This window comes from Desmodus rotundus, chromosome 4 (genome assembly GCF_022682495.2).
Source record: "Desmodus rotundus isolate HL8 chromosome 4, HLdesRot8A.1, whole genome shotgun sequence".
NCBI classification, from domain to species: domain Eukaryota; kingdom Metazoa; phylum Chordata; class Mammalia; order Chiroptera; family Phyllostomidae; genus Desmodus; species Desmodus rotundus.
The window spans coordinates 68,778,368-68,793,684 of record NC_071390.1 but is presented as its reverse complement, the minus strand read 5'-3'; the positions used below and the strand labels follow the sequence as shown (position 1 = coordinate 68,793,684).

At 41.1% G+C, this 15,317-nt stretch overlaps 1 protein-coding gene across 6 annotated transcripts in view; it reads right to left on the bottom strand.

The window, feature by feature from the left end:
- MARCHF8 (membrane associated ring-CH-type finger 8) overlaps nucleotides 1-14,603 on the bottom strand; it is a 162,771-nt gene extending 148,168 nt beyond the window's left edge. For 2 of the 6 annotated variants that reach the window (XM_024561203.3, XM_024561205.3), the window contains exon 1: nucleotides 14,369-14,603. The gene's annotated coding sequence lies outside the window, so the exon portion shown is untranslated. The other 4 variants (XM_045196042.2, XM_045196041.2, XM_024561204.4 and 1 more) reach the window with 4 other exon arrangements.
- Between the last annotated feature and the right edge of the window lie 714 nt (nucleotides 14,604-15,317).

Here is a 15,317-nt window from a genome sequence, read left to right as displayed (position 1 = left end):
ATGCTAAGTAAAATAAGTCAGATATAGAAAGATGAATATCTTACAATTTCGCTTATATGTGAAATGTACAGATCAAAATAAATGAACAAAATTGAAACAAACTCATAAGTCAGAGAATATACTGACAGCTGCCAGGGGAGAGGGGTGTTTGGGGACTGGATTAAAAAGGTGAATGGATTAAGAAGTACAAATTGGTAGTAATAAAACAGTCATGAGGATGTTAAGTACAGCATAGGATATAAAGGCAATAATACTGTAATAACTATGTATGGTGCCAGGTGGGTACTAGAAATATCAGGGAGAACACTTTGTAAAGTATATGATTGTCTAACCACTATCCTGTACTTCTGAACTAGTATAAAATAATATTGAATGCAAACTGTAACTAAAAATAATAAAAATAAAGTAAAAATAAAAATAGTACATGCATATAAAGTGTATAAAAGAATGAGAAAAAAAGCAGTAACACTCCAATGATTAACGGTAAAAAGACATTCACAACCAATTTACAAAAGAAACTAATGGACCTGTAAAGGAAAAAGAAAAACAATAAAATATCAAATGCATCAATAATTTAAACAAGCAAAGAAAGACAAAAAGATGTTTTCCACCTGTTAAATCACCTATTTTCTTTTTTAATAGCACTCAACTTTAGCAAGGACGCCAAAAGGGTCAGTCAACAATCTGTAGTAGAAGTGTTAATTCTGATTTCAGTAAAGCAATTTAATAACATGAATCAAGAGACTTAAAAATAAATGGTAAAGGTGGTCAAATATATGATGACAGAAGGAGTTTTGCCTGTGGGTGGTAAACATACAATGCAAAAGCAGATTATGTATTATAGAATTATATACTTGAAACCTGTATCACTTCATTAACTAATATCACCCCAATAAATTTAATTTAAAAATATACATACCATCTCACTCAGTAATTCTAGTTCATGACATTACTCTAAAGAAATTATCTGAACTGTGGTTTAAAATGTTTACCCAAAGATAGCCATTAAAAGATATTTACAATAGCAAAATTTTTTAAATACACTCTATACCAATAAAAACAATCGAGAAACAGTAAAGTAAGTTAGCATATAATCATAAAATGCAATTATTCAGTCAGTAAGTTATTAAGATGGGAATTATTATGCAATAAATGTTAAGACAATAAAGTTTATAAAATAAACAGGCATTCAGAATGACCTAGACTAGGTAAAAGAAAAAAAACTTTAAAGCCCAGAATAAAAGTACTAATGACAAATACTGATTGTTTGAAAATGAATATAAACAAGTACTGTGAACATCTGTTCCAAGTCGAGTTTATCTATCTTCTTGCCCATCCCTCACCACTTGCCCCTACCATGACAGTTACCATTCCTTACACAGTGAGTCATGAGCAGTTACCTGCCTCACTCTCCGAGCACTCTAAGCATTTCTTACAGCACAGTATCATCCCTGATTGCACTCACTAAATATTTGTTGCTTTATGTTTACAATTCTCCCACCTCATTTTATCCATGTGAAAAAAATTATTGACTATATAGCTGCTAAAGCAACCTCAAAAATGAAATCAAAATTGAACATTGAAGTTCATCAAGAAGCAGTTTCTCTTTTTCGTAGTCTTTCAAATAAAAACAATGAGAAAAGATCCCTGGAGTTTTCTTTCAAAACCACAAACTCCCAGGCAGGCTTCAGACAACATAAAGATGCCACATACCTGCTGTGTGCTAGGACTACTAGTGTAACTGTCAGCTCACTTTCATGTCAAAGAACATCTGTCTTTAAGTCTAATCATTAGCTGCCACCAAAAAACACACCCATCTGGGTGTTACAGTGCTCAGCCACTACCCAAGCCCACACCTAACTCTATCTCTGCCCTGTTCCCCACTGATTCCACCTTCCACTTGGCAACTGTCCACCTAATTAGCTGAGCAGAGCACAATCAGGGGGAGGAGGCTGTGAGCAAGACTGGCAACATGCAGAAACCAGACAAGAGCAGGATGGCCCTAACTGTGGCAGAGAACTGGCTGAGAGGCATCCATGAGTCAGTGGTCCTCAAATTAAGTGATTTTATTGCTCAGGGTACTTTTGACAATGTCTTGAAGCTATCTTTTTGGTTGGCATAACTGTGGGGTTGCTACTGGTACTAGTAGGAAGAGGCAGGGGTGCTCCTAAACATACTACAATGCACAGGACAGCCCCACAACAAAGAATTATCTAGCACCAAATATCAACAGTGCTAAGGTTGACAAGCCTGTCATAAACTGATTTATCCACTAATACACTGGAGTCTAATCCCTACATCAGGAATAGGACACCCATTATGTAAAGAAGACCTGAGGTAGTTTAGGAAATACACACACACACAGACATACACACCTCTCTTCAACCAGATGCTAAAAAGGGTAACAAAACTGTTCCTTTGGTGGCCAAAATTCTATGTCAGGACTTAGGAAAAAGAGCATAATTTCATAAAAATAAAAATGCCTTTTCCTCCAAAAGTTTGCACCCCACCTATCATATTTCTTCAAAAACTGCTTCGCAGCAGAAACTATAAGAAGATAATACTATCAAAATTGCCCAGACTGGTAAACATCTCCAGAGATGTTGGCAAAGCACCCACATAGTGGATGACAAATTTAGCTGCATATCTCACTCAACAGGACCTAAGAACTCAAACTCACAGTTTCCAGCTTTGCTTAATGGAAAGTGGCAAGCAATCAAATATCACTCAAAACAAAAAAGAGTAATAGTGTTGCTTTTCCCAGATGAATAATCAAAATCTGGAGTTAAGAGCAACATTTTTAAAATTCAGAATAATACTTAGTCTGTATGTCAACCAAAAAAAAATTGCAGACAAAAAAAAAAAGTAGTATAATGGCCCTGGCTGGTGTGGCTCAGTGGACTGAGAGCTGGCCTGCAAACCAAAGGGTCGCCAGTTCAATTCCCAGTCAGGGCACATGCCTGGGTTGCAGGCCAGGTCCCCAGTTGGGGGCGCACAAGAGGCAACCACATATTGATGTTTCTTACCCTCTCTTTCTCCCTCTCTTCCCTTCTGTGTAAAAATAAAATAATTCTTTTTTTAAAAAAAGTAGTATGTGAATCATTAGTGTGCCACACCACAATATGTTTTTTTTCTTGATTACTTTAACACTTATCATGTCATGATTTCTACCCATTGGAGGCCAGAAGATCAGAAACGTCATGCAACATCATCTCTAGCTCAGGCTTAAATAAGCTGGATCTGACTCCAATGATCATTTGCCAATATGACTTTAAACTTCGTCCTTTCAGTGTTAGGAAGCATACAGCGCTTAAAGTGACCCATTTCTATGTTGGACAGGAGTAAGTTTTAGAAATGTGTCCATAAGCTAAATCAAGAGTGCCTCCCTTCCATCTACTGTTGTTCATTTCACCCTTTAGAATCAGGTAAAAAAAAAAAACTATTTATTCTCAAAGTATCAGCCCTTAATGTTTCTGTAAAATTATCTTACTCTCCCCACCCCAAACCATTTCCTCTCCAGAGTGTAAAATGTGCTCTCCTCATGAACTGTGTTATAATTAGCTCAGTTATGATTCAGTGGGAGACAAATAAACAGAATGGAAGAACTAGAAGGAATCTTAGAGATCAACTGATTCAAACCCAAACCCACTTTTATAAATGAGTCAAACTAGGCAGAGAGAGATGATGCAAGGCTGCCTGCCAGAGGTTAAGCAGTTACTCATAAAGTCAGGAGTGCAACTCACATTTCCTAACTCTGAAGTCTAATACCCTCAGAACTATACCAAGTTGTATAAAATGCTGTGCTAGTAACAGAATTGACACAATTTTAAGTTTTATGATAAAAGAGAAAAATATTTTCAGTTTCAACAAGTTAAAAAAAACCTCGCATGATCACAGCCACCCTATGCAGTAGCTAATGTAACTGTTAATATCCCCACTGTATAGATGCAGATACCCCAGCCTACAGTCACATACTAAGCACTGAAGCTAGCTCCAAAGCCCATATCCTTAATTACTATGCCACCTGGGTAAGTACTCGAGCATTCCTAACATTATCACCACTGAATTAACAAACAAGTATAAGAGACCATTCTGTGTGGCATGGGCCCAGCTCCCACTCAGAAAGGCCAGTGGAAAGCGAGGTCCGGCACACAGGACCCACACCCACAGATAGGTTCTCCTGTGAGGAATCAGGCCTGAACTGTACCTAGGCCACTTTGAGACTTGCTTTTTGCTAAAACTCCCTCACCCTGAATTGAGGCAGCAAACATTTACTGCATATCTTTAAAGTAACTTCCTAAAATCTATGCTAAACCTTCCAAGGATGAGTGTAACCAGTTCAACCACATTTTCTGGGGACATTACATTGGGGATAGTCCTCATTTACTATGCACAGGTTCACTTTAGATGGTTACCTTTTACAGAAAACAAAGGAGGGGATGTTGCTAATTCCATCAAAAAAGAAGGATATTTGCAAATATAAAGGGGAAGCAATAAAGCCTATCAAGGCAAGGGTCAGGGCATTCCTCTCTTGAGACAGTGGCCGAGGCTCCGAGGTGCTCTCCCCTTGAGACAGTGGCCATGCTATCCTTTGCCTCCACAGGACTCAGTAGTCCGTGTGAATTTGTCTTGTCTCAGCCACAACGCTACGGACACTGCAGGCCAGTTTCCACATCACTTAAGACTCCCAGGAATTCCTCAAAATTTTAGTGCTTTGATAGAATCTAATATAAAAGCTACCCTTCCTGAGAATATATTTAATTTTTTAAGAAATCAAGATAAATCTAAAGGTTTATAGCATGTAGCCTCCCGACATAAAATAAAAGGTCATTTTAACTTAAAAATCAGGTTATAAGTATTGGTATCATATTCCACATCAACTACCCTGAAGAAATTCAACTAAAAGCAACCTAATCCTTCTAGGAGTAACACAGAAGGAGTTCATTTATGGCACAGAGCTTCTTGAGAAACCTTAGCCAAGCAGTTTCGTGCTGTCAATCATTTCCCAAAGGCTCTTCCACATGAGACTGATCATATGCCACGAATAAAATAACTACCAAATAAAATATTACATCTGCCTAATTCATACAAATGTAACAAAACAAGAATAATAAAGTACAAATTCCAAGATGGTTGCAGAGTATGTAGAAGCTACCCTCATCTGCTCCCAGCACCAAATTTAGATTTATAGCTAAATTATAGAGCAATCATCCTGAATTATCAACTGAAAGCTAGCTGAACTGACATACTATAACCAAGGATTTATGTAAGAAGCCACACAGAGACTGGTAAGAAGGGCAGAGGCATGGACAGGGCTCGATGTGGTGGCTTGTGAAGCTGGAGGGAATCTCTGCTGCAAAACTCCCTCCCCCAACCCCATGCAGGGATCCCCAACCCAGAGCAACTGAACAGGAAGAAGAGCCTGCATAGCATGTGGTGGTGAAAATTAGTGGGAATCCAATCCCCGTGGGAGAGAAGGGAGTCTGCTAGAGACCCAGATGCCACATTCCCAGGGTGGTGCACCAGCCTGGGGAGTGCACTGTCCGGTCCTCCAACTACGGGTGACAAAGGGGTGCCCTACAAAGACGTGTGCTGGCTGCACCCAGCAGGGACCTTTGGGGCACTCTTTTTCTGAAGAACCTCTTAGTGGAGACTGAGAAAGTAAATGAATTATATAGCTTCAGAAAGGGGACTGACCATTCTCAAGTGCACAGCCAGCACCCCACCCCCAACCTGTTGAATCACTTGGTCTGCCCTTTCACTACCTGTGGCCTGCCCTGCTGCATTCGGTCCAGCATGGGGCACAAAGTGCTGTGCAGAGCTGGGACTTGCTGAGCACGTCTCCTGGGAAGGCTTTTGTCTGGGAATCAGATAGGTGGGTGCTGGGGTTGTGCGGCTGTACCACTCCTGTGAGCTCAGTCCATTGTATTCCCCCAACCAGAGACTTATTTGACCTACATTTCTGGCAGCTGGGGGCCTCACCTTGCTGAGTTCAGTCCCAAGGGGGGTGGGAGGAATATGACAGGTGCTCAGAGCTAGGACCTTTGGTGCATGCCTCCTTCTGACACTTTTACCCTGGAAAATGAACAAGTGCCTGCCCCACTCTGACAGGATCGCTGCCACCACCCCCAAAGGGAGACCGTTTGGATCTGCTCTCCCCCGTCCTGGTGGCCCTATTTGCTAAGCTCAGCAACATGGGGTGGGGAAGAATGGAGTGCTGTTTGGAGCTGGGTCATTCATATTTGGAGTGTTTCTCCCTTGGAGGCTACTGTCTGAGATCAAAACTAAGTGTTTGGCCCCTTCCCATGGCTCTGCAGGCACCACCCACAATAAGAGACTCTTTTGATCTGTCCTCCTGAGCCCCAGTGACTCCACCCTCCTGAGCTTGTACCAGAAAAGAGGATGGCTGGCCACACCCAACCTGAACCTGTGGCACCTCCTCCTGGGGGAGCTAGAGGTGGAGACTCTAGCAGATACTGAGGACACTGAGTGGTTTGTCTCAGGAGTAGGGGCCACTTTCTCCTCATTGAGTGTCTGACTGCATGGCCCCCATGCAGGAGACCCTCCAGCTCCATCCTCCTGACCCTGGTTGCCATACCCTACAGAGCTTGTGACATGTGGAAAGGTATGTCTGGGCCGGCTGGGACCCATTCCACAGTCTTTCTTCAGAATGCTCTGGAGTAAGATCAGGCAAGAACAGGGGGAGGCAGAGTAGCTGACATGTGAAGGCAGACCTCAGGAAGCCTAAAACCTTTTATAGATCTGCCCCAAGCTCTTAGCTGGATGAAGCCAACCCTTGTACACAGATTTTCCCCTAACATACACACCAAGGCTCAGTAGATGCAGCCACAAACAGTGAATAGCATGGTAGCTCCAGACAGGTAGTCTAAGGCTGGTTATAATCAACCTGTACCTGAACCCCACCCAGGTAGACCCAGAACTAACACAACCAATTGTGGGCTTCAGAACACACCTGATTCAACTAGCCACACAAGCATCACACCCAAAGGGAAATTCTGGCAGACACCAGACCCTGCTGAGAACAACTCTACTTTAAAGGGAAGCCCCTGCACAGCAACTTATACATGGTGACTGACGTTAACTCTTATATAGTCAGCCAGACTTAAGGGTTAACTCTACCCACAAAAGGGCCAACAGCATTCAAGACTCAGTTATAACAGGTGGGTACACATATGCCACAAGATGCGTTACTGAATCACCAAGCTCCAGTAAACTGAAAGATTGTGCCACCGAGCCCAACAAGACACTTACCATAAAACCATCATAACATGTTTGGGAATCATAGCATACCTACCTAAGACACAGCCACAAAATGGGGAGACAAACAAATATGCCCTAAATGAAAAACAAAGAGAAATATTCCCACCAAAAAGAAAAAGAATTAAATGATATGGAAGCAACCAAGATACCAGATGTAGAGTTCAAAATAGTTGATATGAGGATGCTCAAGAACTTTACAGGAATAATGATCTCAGTGAGAACTTAAAGAAATAGTAAGCATTAAAAGGGATATAAAAACCATAAAAAATAACCAGTCAGAAATGAAGAATATCTGAAATGAAGAATGCACTAGAAAAAATCAACACCAGGTTAGATGAAGCAGAGGATCAAATCAGTGATTTAGACAAAAAGAAAAAAAACACCCAAGACAAGCAACAAAAAGAAAAAAGAATTTTAAAAAATTAGGAAAGTCTAAGGGACCTCTGGGACAACATCAAGTGTAACAACATCTGCATCATACGGGCTTCAGAAGAAGGGAGTGAGCAAGGGATCTACTACCTGTACACAGGGGCTTCTGGCCAAGATGGAAGAAATAATGGCTGAAAACTTCCCTAACCTGTTGAAGGAAGAGGATACACATGTCTATGAAGCACCGAGAGTCCCAAACAAGATGAACCCAAAGAGGCCCACACCAAGACACATTATACTTAAAACAGCAAAGGTTAAACACAGAGGATCTTAACAGCAGCAAGAGAAAGACAGTTACCTACAAAGTAGCTCCCATAAGATTGTCAGCTGATTTCTCAACAGAAACACTTCAGTCCAGAAGGGAATGACATGAAATATTCAAAGTGATGAAAAGTCAGAGTCTGCAACCAAGACTACTCTATCCAGCAAGGCTATATTTAAAACTGAAAGCAAAATAAAGAGCTTCCCAGAACTGCCCCCGCACCCACCAAAAAGCTAAAGAAGCTCATTACTGCCAAAACAGTATTGCAAGAAACGTTCAAAGGCTCAAAGAAGAAGAAGGAGGAGAAGCAGAAGCAGAAGCAGCAGCAGCAGCAGCAGCAGCAGCAGCGGAGGACAGTGGAACATAGGTAGAAACAACAAAATGGTAGTAAATAAGTACCTATCAATAATAATCTTAAATGTAAACATAAATGTAAATGGATTAAATGCTGCAATGACAAGACATAGGGCAACTGAGTGGATAAGAAAACATGACCCACATATATGCTGTCTACAAAAACCCACCTCAGAACAAAAGGAAATGGAGTCTAATCAGAAAGCGGGCACAGAGGTTTCGACAGTATGAGTAACAATCTATTTTTGAGCTATAAATATGCAAATTACACATTTTTATATGTGCAACACATTTCATAAACATTTTTCCAAAAGGCTGCACTGATGTTTGAAGATCTTCCTAATACAGTTACGCACTTAAAAATTTAGCATCACAGTGAATCAAAAACTACCTGTACACAGGGGCTTCTGGCCAAGATGGAAGAGTAGGTAGATACACTTCATTTTCTTGCACAACCAAACGAAGGATAACAACCAATTTAGAAACAAAAAACAAACAGAACTACCAGAAAATTGAACTGTATGGAGGTCCGACAATCAAGGAATTAAAGAAGAAACATCCATCCAGACTGGTAGGAGGGGCAAAGATGGGAAGCTGTGCAGAGAGGATGCCCAGCAAGGAGGCAGCTGGCAGACCAGGCAAGCAAGGCAGAGGCTGGTTAACCAGGCAGTCCCACATTTGCATGTGATAAATGAGGAGGAAGAACTGGGGAGAAAGACAGAGCGCAGAACCCATGGTTCCAGGGTGGGAAAAGAAAGCTTCAAAACCACTGGCTACAAATACCTGTGCAGGTTGAAGAAACTGCCCGTCTCACAGGAGAGTCCGTTGGAGGGGCTCATGTGGTCCTAAAAGTACACAAACCCACCCACCTGGGAATCTGCACCAGAAGGGCCCAATTTGCTTGTGGGTGGAAAGGGAAGTGACTAAAAGTGGGGCAGAAGCCAAGCAAGCCGCACTGTTCCCTCTCTGACCCCTCCCCCACATAAAGCATCACAACCCAGCAACTTGTGTTGCCCCACTCTGGCAAATACCCAAGGATCTCCCCCTTACAACATAACAGCTGCCAAATGAAAGAAAAGACTAAAACTCCATAAAGAATTAAGCGACAAGGAGATAGCCAACCTATCAGATGCAGAGTTCAAAACACTGGTAATCAGGATGTTCACAGAAATGATTGAGTACGGAAGCAAGATAGACAAAGAACTGAAGGCTATGCAAAGTAAAATAAAGTGAATGGAACCAACAGTGAACGGAAGAAAACTGGGACTCAAATCAACGATTTGGAACAGAAGGAAGAAATAAACATCCCACTAGAACAGACTGAAAAAACAAGAATTCAAAAAATGAGGAGAGGCTTAGGAACCTCCGGGACAACTTTAAATGTTCCAATATCCAAATTATAGGGGTACCAGAAGGAAAAGAGGAAGAGCAAGAAATTGAAAACATATGTGAAAAAGTAAGAAGGAAAACGTCCCCAATCTGGTGAAGGAAATAAGACTTCCAGGAGTTCAGGAAGCCCAGGGAGTCCCAAAGAAATTGGGCCCAAGGTGGAAGACACCAAGACAAATCATAATTAAATTGCCCAAGATTAAAGATAAGGAGACAATCTTAAAAGCAGCAAGAGGAAAGGAGTTACCTACAAAGGAGTTCCATAAGACTATCAGCTGATTTCTCAAGAGAAACCTTACAGGCAAAAAGAGGCTGGAAGAAGTATTCAAAGTCATGAAAGGCAAGGACCTGCATCCAAGATTACTCTATCTAGCAAAGCTATCATTTAGAATGGAAAGGCAGATAAAGTGCTTCCCAGGTAAGTTCAAGTTAAAGGAGTTCATCATCACCAAGCCCTTATTACATGAAATGTTGAAGGAACTTATCTAAGAAAAAGAACATCAAAACTATGAACAGTAAAATGACAAGAAACTCACAATGATCAACAACTGAACCTAAAAAAATAAAAACAAAAATGAACTAAGAAAACAACTAGAACAGGAACAGATTCACAGAAATAGAGATCACATGGAGGGTTATCAGTGGGGAGGTGAGGAGGGAGAACGGGGGAAAAGGTACAGGGAATAAGAAGCATAAATGATAGGTACAAAATAGAAGGGGGGAGGTTAAAAATAGTATAGGAAATTGAGAAGCCAAAGAACTTATATGTACAACCCAGAGATATGAACTAAGGAGGGGAGAACACTGGAAGGAAGGAAGGTACAGGGCAGAGGGGGATGAAGGGGAGAAAAAGCGGGACAACTGTAATAGTATAATTAACAGAATATACTTAAAAACTTTTTTAAAAACTACCTGTAAACAAAATTATTGAGAATTTCTAATCCAACCAAGCATATGCTTTGTAGAACTGAAGATTGGATTCTCTGCCCTTTCCTGCTTCTTCCCACCTTTCTGTAAACCTATCTTCCTAACTCCACCTTTACCACCATAACCTGCATTAAATACCACCCTCTCCAGAAAGTTCTGCTGTTCTATCCTCCTCTCAATTTCAATTGCATTTCTACCACTTCAAGGTCCTCATCACATTATCCTTGAATTGCACAATTTAACTCTTATATAACCTGCGAATTACAACACTGATCACATCAGCCTGTCATAGAATACACTCAGTTTTTTGTTGACTATTGAATGAATTAATTAATTAGAAAATTCAGGCATTTCATAGTGAGTTAAGAAACTGGATGTGGCCTGGTTAAAAAAAATAAAAAACTACAAAAATTACAAATAAAAATTTATATTCCTTGAAAAATCATCTCAACATTGAGACTCTTCAAAACACAGTAGAACCTCAGTTCTTGACTTAATTCATTCAGAAAACTGTTCAAGACGTGATTTGTTCGACAAACGAATCTCCTTTTGTTTGTTGCCTAAGACATGCATGACTGATTAATACAGGTGTCAGCATGAAAGGGTTGTCAGGTTGTTGAGACCTGAAGTTTTGTTAGACAACTGAGACATTTTTTCCATGGACAACTTGGTCAAGAACCAAAGTGTTCAATAACTGAGTGTAGACTGCATAGCAAAGAAAAAATGTAACACTAAAATATAAAGTATGTATAGTGGTTATACTGATCATTTTCTATATTCATAAGGGGGCAAATAAAAAGGCATAAGAAGTTCCTCAAAGATTATTTACCATCAGAACAGTCCACTGCTTGAGAAAATTCCGTGAAGTCAATTATGTAACTTTAGAACAAGTAGGGTTATAACATATCTTATATAGAAAAAATATAGTACATGCCATTTCAAGACTGAAATTTGTTACTTTTAGATATCTGGCAAAATTTTATTTGTTTTTGCTTCCAGATATTTAAATTGTTCATCACCAAAAATATAAATCTAAACATCATGTGATTATGGTAGAAAAGTAACTGCTGGGGGAGGAGCAGCACAAGTGAAACAGAGCTATTCCTCAAGAACTAGACACTACTACCGTTAACAAATAGGGGGTCTTGACTGGTTGAATCAATTCACTCCCATTTATGCATTTATAATTTCTTTCTGGAGCTAATGGTGAAAAAATGTTAGAGCTACAAATTTAGCTAGTAAAAACAATAAGCCCAGTTAAACTTGAATTTCAGATAAACAATGAATTGTCTTAGTAAAAATATGCCCTATGCAATATTTAGACTAAGAATTTATTCACTGTTTATCTTAAATTCCAACTTAACTGTATGTCCTATATTTTACCTGGCAACCCTAATTGAAGCCAAAAAGTGGAGCAGAAATCCATCTAGTTTCCATGCTTTGTAGGAGAACCTAGGAAGGGAAGGGACTTGTCTAAACCTAAACCAGAGATCAATGAAGTGAATTTGCTTTGAAAAGAGAAAACATTTCATGAGGTCACCTTGGGTTCCACTGATGGTCCACTTGACCAACAATTCTGGCTCACCTCACATAAAATGGAGAAGCTAAAAAAAAGGTCATGGTTTTCCTTTTTCAATATCAAACTTCAAGTTTCAGTAAATCTCTTACCAATTCTAGTGCCCATCATTAGAAGAGTGGATTAAAAAAAAAAGCGGTGGTACGTTTACACAATGGAATACTACACAGCCATTAAAAGGGAATTCTTACCTTTTAGAACAGTACGGATGGACATGGAAATAATTATGGTAAGTGAAATAAGCCAGTCAGTGAAGGACAAATACCATATGATCTTACCTATATGTGGAATCTAATGAACAAAATAAACTGATGAACAAAATGAAAACAGAGGCATAGATACAAAGAACAGAATGACAGCTGAGGGGCCGCGGGACTGGATGAAAGAAGAAGGGATTAGCCAAAGTACGTATATGAATAACCCGCAGACACAGGCAACAGTGTTGGTGATGGCCAGAGAAAAAGGAGGGGTGAGGGCTGGGTGCAGGTGAGCAAAATGGAAAAATTTTATTGTTTAGTGTAAACAATAAAAATAACATTTCAAAAACACACAAAAAAGAACTACACATTTCTCTTAATGTAAAAAAATAATTCTTCCTGGTAATTTTGCCTACACAACACCACCTCATATTCTGTTTACTCCATCTCTTCTAAATTATTGGAGTAAATTTCTTCTAAATTATTGTTCACTCCATTTCTTCCTAAAGCCAGTCCTCTCAAAATGCAACATTCTCTTGCTCTAGGGTTTCAAAATTTGGTAATCATAGTATTCCAGGATTCTAATAATGTTAGCTTACATACTCATCCACTTTTCACATTTTTTTCAGTGAAAATGACCTAATTAATCCATTCAGTTTAAGTCTTGCAAGGTCTCCCACTTCCATTTGTCTGAGCAACTAAACCAGAAATGAGGCATGAGGTCTCACAATTACAAGCATACATGTACTTCCCTGGGACTGCGGAGCAAGAAAACATAGAAAGAGAAAAGCCTTACCGGAAATTTTGGGGCCTTTTCTCAGTATATATGAAAAATATACTAATTGTCTAACTGCATGACAGACGGTTCAACAAAATGAAAGCAAAAATAAAACTGCACAAACATCAAGGATTCGTCTTCCACATCGCATCAAATTAACAAAAACACAAAACATTTCCTAAACTTTCCTTTGGAACAGCTTGTATGGAACTGGAGAGCATTGCTTATGCTAAGTGAAATAAGGCAGATGGTGAGGGACAAATACCATATTATCTCACCTTTAACTGGAACATGATAAATAGAAAAAAAAGGAAACAAAATATAACCAGAGACATTGAAGTTAAGAACAATCTAACAACACCAGAGGGGAGTGGGGAGGGGATAGTGGGGAGAGGGGATTACAGGAACTACTTTAAAGGACACATGGACCAAATCATGGACTACTTTAAAGGACACGTGGAGGTGGGGGAGGGAGGTGGGTTCCGCTGGGGTGGGGTGGAGGGATGGGGAGAAAAGGCACACAACTGTAATTGAATAACAATAAAAAAAGTTTAGAAAAAAAAATAAAGAAGGTTCTGTCCGTTGCATTAAAAAAGAAAAACAAAACCAAAAAGCCTGAAAAAACAGTAACATAAACCATTATGACTTTCTCTAAGTTTTCTACTCCACCCGGATGAACAAGAATCCAAATACTATTAGATGAAAGATATAAAGACAAACAAAAACTTAGCAATTAAAAGAAAAAAATCTACCTATGATTTCTCTCTGACAGCTTCCAATGCAGGAAGGTTTCTCTCGAGATCACACACGTCAGACGTGGAAGGTCCGAGTCCACGGACCTTTTTTACTTTCACTTTACAGATTCTGGAAACTCAGGCCAAGAGCTAGGGCTGGCCTGCCCAAGGTTTCAGGACCCCTCAGGAGCTGGAATTCAATGGGGATTCCCACCTGGGCCCTCAGCGCAAAATGGATCCAGCGGCTCCCGGCACGTCCGGGTCCCCAACACAGCCTCGGGTCCCCAACACAGCCTCGTGCCCCCGGGCAAAAAGACCACAGACCGAGGCCCCTTCTGCCTTTCCACCAGCTCGGTGCCGGGGTCCGGAGTCGCCGGGGGCCCGGAGTCTGGCCGGGACGCAGAACCGCTGCCACACCCGCCCAGTCCACCTGTCACACACCTCACAGCCAACAGCCACGCCCCCGGACCCGGGCTCCGCGGAGTTCCTGTGCAGAGGTGACAGTAGCTGCTTGCGGCGTGGGTCCCGCCGCCGGAGTTACCTCAGGCAGGCGCTGCGCTTGCGGCCAGGGGCCGCCTGGAGCGTGCGGGGACGCAGAAGGAGCAGGGCCGCAGCACCGAAGCCACCGACCTGTTTACACCTCTCTACGGGAGGACGCGGACTAGGCCATCACGTGACGCCTGTGTCACGTGCTGGGCGCCAGTTGGGCGGAGGTGTTGCCGGGCGACGACGCAGCAGAGGGGGCTGGGCTGCGGCGGAACAGTAGCGAGGCCCTGTGGCGCGCTTCCTCCTCGCTCCCCTTTCACGTCGCGGAGGCGGGAACTTAAGCGCCTGGCCCAGCTCGTACAAGGAGAAGGTTCCCAACAGCTGGGCTTCGTCTTTTAGTGGCCCTGGCCCAAACGCCATATATCATTAGTGGTTTGGAAAAAGGGAAGTTGTTCCAGTAGTGTGATGTTGAACTTACAGAATAACAAGGAAAAAACTTCCTTACCCAAAGCTAGCAAATGAAGGGAGGGGGCGGATATAAGCAATAATTGTTCCGTTTGCCTTAACGAACACTTGTTTGTTTTCGATCCTCAATCTGTAGTGAATTGCTATGCCCACAGCCTACCTCCCCCACTCGATCGTGGAAAGGGAAGGTTCGTGGAACTTCCAACTTTTAAATATAATTTTCATGGAAATGAGTCTTTGTATATGTAAGTACAAACATATCCAAGTGAAAAAATGATTCAGCATTCAGATTGTGTACACATCGAACTTACTCTCACTTTGTTTTCATTGACTATTTCTATCAAGTCTAGTTTCCCCAGATCAAGCTTTGCAGAAGTTTCAGCCACTGCCAATTTCTTCCATAGTACTCATTATCATTACATAAAATACTAAAAGTTTG